General features: G+C 49.4%; 1 long non-coding RNA gene across 1 annotated transcript in view; it reads left to right on the top strand.

Moving 5' to 3' along the window:
• The window catches only part of LOC111546364, a 21,470-nt gene extending 20,549 nt beyond the window's left edge, over positions 1–921 (top strand). Inside the window, exons 5-6 of the long non-coding RNA XR_004228685.1 lie at positions 549–761; positions 891–921. This is a non-coding gene — a long non-coding RNA (uncharacterized LOC111546364). The remainder of the gene's footprint in view (positions 1–548; positions 762–890) is intronic.
• Positions 922–4,263: the final 3,342 nt, after the last annotated feature.

The following is a 4,263-nucleotide window of genomic DNA, read 5'->3' as shown; positions in this document are numbered from 1 at the left end:
TGTGTGCCAGACCCTGTGTGTGCCAGGCCCTGAGTGTGCAGGACCCTGAGTGTGCTGGGCTTGTGTGTGCCAGACCCTGTGTGTGCCAGGCCCTGAGTGTGCAGGACCCTGAGTGTGCTGGGCCTGTGTGTGCCAGACCCTGTGTATGCCAGGCCCTATAGGCAGTGCCTGCAGATGGAGCTCACAGAGAGGCTAGAGGGGGAAATCTGCCTAAAGTCTTGTCTGCTGTCTTCATCCTGCAGTGGATGTGGAATTTAATCTGGCAGATACTTACATGGCTGCTGGATGGTAGAATTGTACAAGGTCCACCCCAGTGAGGAGGGAGCCGTGGGGTGTGGTGGGAATGGAGGATGGGGGCTATGGCCCAGTGGGCTCCCCGTGTCCACCCCACGTCCACCCAGTAACTCATAAGCCACAAATAGATGTGCCTTGATCTACTTAATGCCTCGTTGCTGGATATTTGGATTGTCTCCTGTTATGCATTTGCCACCCAGAGCCTCATCATTCCTCCCATCATGACTTTGTGGTGGGTCAAAGGTATGAACTCCTGTATTCACCCCTCGGTTTTGTCAGATCGCTTCCGAGGTTGCCCTCTTCGCTGTGGCTGCCGAGTGCAGAGCGGGGCATTCGAGTGGACAGAGCGGTGCTCAGCTTCCCTGCATCTCCTGGGCCATGTGTGCTGAGCTGTGCCCACTGCATTGCTCCTGTGTGCCCTGCACATATGACTGTGTCTTTCCCGTGTATTCAGTGCTGCTTCATGCGTGAGTTTCTCTGTGTTCCAAACCCCAACTACAGTGATTTTACAGACGAACCTTAATAGATGTGAAATCTATAAGTAGCTATTAATCTTTGTGTCATATTTACTGCAAATATTTCCCCCACTCCACTAGCTTCCAGTTCCGCTTTGTGGTTTGTGACTGACCAGTGCATCCAGTTCCTGCTGCGGCAGCTGCAATGTGCAGACGTCCTGCAGGAAGCCCTTGGGGTGGGGTCTGGGGGCTGCGGGAAGCTGAGCAACGAGGTACGGGAATGGGCAGCTTTGTTTTATTTATTTATTTATTTTACTATTTAATTATCTCACCTTATTACACTTTAATTGAAATACCGATCTTTACACAACACACTTGAACTGTGGAATAAAGCAGGACCAGATGTGGATCCTGGAGCTGACAGTCACTTGCCTCCCACCCAGCCACGTCCTAATTCTCTTTTTGCAAAAGCAACTACTTGTCCCTGTTAAAGCTGTTCCTTCTGGTCATGACTGTTTTATCACAAAATCATATGCCTCTATTTTTGTTGCTTGACTTATCCATTTTTTAGACATTATCTGTTTATTTCCTGCTGGACAGGCATTTTAGCTCCATCTCCCCTACTTCCACATCCACACTATAATTATATCTCTATTTTTAGTTAAGTCCATAGTTAGTATTTACATTTTCATGACTAAGTTAATATTGCTTATAACTGAGTCAAACAAAGCATGATGGTTATTTTTCATTCCATCAACAGCTTCCCCCTGCCCTTTGCCCACCCTGATAGTTTTGACTTTTTTTTCCTCACAATACATGCTCATGTGTGTTCATAGTCTCCTGGCTATCTTCTATCTGCCTTCACCCCCAGTGCTCCATTATGCCAGGGAGTCTCCTCAGGACGAGCCCCATGTGCAGCCTCCATTGTGCAACTCTCTCAGATCCAGTGTGCAGCTCTCCTCCTGGGACTTCCCTCCACAACTTTTCTCAGTTAAATCCACTATTTGTTGGATCCCAGGTCTTCCTCTTTATTTTCTCCTTCATTTTGCTGGAGCACATCCTCAAGTAACTTTCTAAAAGAAGTTTACACAGGTAAATGTTTTGGAAGGTTGAATGCCAGAAAACATCTTTATTCTACCTTCATTCTTGACTCATAATGTTGCTGGAACCAATTTCTAAGTTTGAAATCATTTTTCAGGAGCTAGGAATTGAACTCAAAATTCCAAAATTAGGGTTCTTTAATTTGACATGCTCTCTGACTAGGAAGCAAGCACAACTGCTCCACCGTTACTGGCAAGTTACTGAAAGCAATCCTTTGACAGCAGCTGCAGACCCACAGCCACACAGAATTTTCCTTTTTAAACACGGTGCTCACCATTAGGATGCTCTAATTTCTCCATCTGTAAAATGAAGATTCTCTCTCAACTTTTGGTTTTAGCTTTTGGTCTGGCACGTTTGGTAAAAGCTACAAGTGATCTTTGACTGAAAATCAGTCATGTGTCGTTTCACCAGCGCCCTGCACCCAGAGATCTAGGGCCCTCAATCCTTCTTCCGTTGCTCTCAGTGCAAGGGCAATCTCACCCGACCCGCTACAGGGAAAGGCAACGGCCACACGCCTCTGAGAGCAGGGAGGCAGCAAGCGCTGACTCGGGGCTCACAGGGGTCCCGCCCATAAAGCACACCACAGACCGGGGCTCACCCCACACACATTCTCTCACTCAGTCCTGGAGGCAGAAAGGCCAACATCAGGGTGCTAGCATGGCTGGCGTCTGGGGAGACTCTCTTCCTGGTGTGCAGACCGTTGCTGTAGTATTGTGATAATAACAAAATACAGATTTGGTCTTCGTCCCAGATCCCCAACACCAGAGCTTCTAAGAGCCCTGGAACCTCCCGAGTGGCGAGCGTGTCTTTCGTGTGCTGACGAGAGGACGGAGCAGGTGACCCTTGGGCAGCTTCAGGAAGGGACTGCTCCCCAGAAAGACCAAGGCAGGACTGACAGGTGAGAACGTTCAGATCCACCCCAACGTCCAGGAAGTGAGAGGGGAGAGAGGACAGGAGCTGGAGATGGAACTGATTACCGACGGCCAAGAATTTAATCAATTATTCTGTTAATGAAAAACCAAACTCTGTAAAATATTTTAAAGAGGTTTATTCTGACCCCTAATACGGGTGACCACAGTTCAGAGATAATACAGACCCAGAAGCCTGGAGTGAGTGCTCCTGAGGTGGCCGGATTACAGTCTGGTTTTATGCACTTTAAGGGACAGGCGTTCCAGGCGGACGAGGTGTATATTGGTTCGGCTTGAACATGCGGGATATCTGGAAGCGGGCCTTGTCGGTTATAGGTGGATTCAGAGAGTCTTCAGATTGGTTAAAGGAGCTTTATCTAAAACCTGGAGTCGGTGATGAGGACGTCTGCACCTGACACATGGGGCAGGAGTGACCAGTAGGGTGTGTGACTTGACTTAACCCTCGTCTGACGTGGTCTTGGGTCCTGTTCGTAACTGAGACTCTCACTGCCACGGTCAGTTCTGTCTCTGATCTCCGTTTTGACATTAATGTCTAAACTCCAAAGGGAGTGGGGATAGCCAGGTGTCCAACCTCCCTTCCCACTGTGACTGGGAACTGTCTTCCAGGTTCCTCTGGGGTCCCCTTGGCCAAGAGGGGGTCCATGCAGTCACTGGGGGCCTTAGGACGCCATTTTTGGTGCCTATGTTGGGGCTCAGAAGATCATACTCCAAAATGAGGGCCTCAGCAGCAGCCTCCGAAGCAAGTTTCTCTCTGAGCTTCCCCCACCTCTGTCTCTCAGAACCACTCTCACTCAAGGTGCCACAGAAACGGGAATCCTTCTTCCCCACAGTGGGTCCTAGAAACCAGAACCCCTTTCCCCAAAGCCAGCCAAACAACCAAACATTAGGGCTCTCATTTTCCCTGTGCCTCTGTGTCTACAAACTGGCCATAACGGAATGGTCTGACCTCCCCGGCTTGGCTGTAGCTCCTCAGATCCCCATTCCAGAGAGGGTCCCACCCACAGCCAGAAGGAGAGGGCGCCGCTCAGAGAGGCCAAGGAGAATCCAGACATACAGGCCAGGCTGGGTTTTCCCACTCAGGCCATTAGCATCAGATCCAGCTAAGCATCCAATCCTATTTCTACAGGCTGCCCATACTTCATCGAACCTAAGCATAAAAATGAGCAATTGTTCTGAAGGCTCTCTTGTACGCACATTAATTTGTGTGCCTTTTCTCCAGTTAATCTGCCTTTTCTGAGCTGACTTTTCAGTGAACCCTTGTAAGGCTGAGCAGAAAACTCTCCCTTGGCCCCACACCTACATAATGGAACCTCCACAGACATCCTAAATGATGGGATTCCAAGAATCCCAGGGCGGTGAACTCAGCCAGATGCTGGGAGGGAGGACGGTGCACTGCGACCCAGGTGATGAGTCTCAGAACTGAATGGAATTCCAGGATATCCCGCTGGCGTCCAAAGAGTTGGAAAACTGGGCGGTGTGGGAAA

Source organism: Piliocolobus tephrosceles, chromosome X (genome assembly GCF_002776525.5).
Source record: "Piliocolobus tephrosceles isolate RC106 chromosome X, ASM277652v3, whole genome shotgun sequence".
Classification (NCBI taxonomy): Eukaryota; Metazoa; Chordata; class Mammalia; order Primates; family Cercopithecidae; genus Piliocolobus; species Piliocolobus tephrosceles.
Note: the sequence above shows the minus strand (reverse complement) of the source record. Positions and strands in the feature narration are given on the sequence as shown.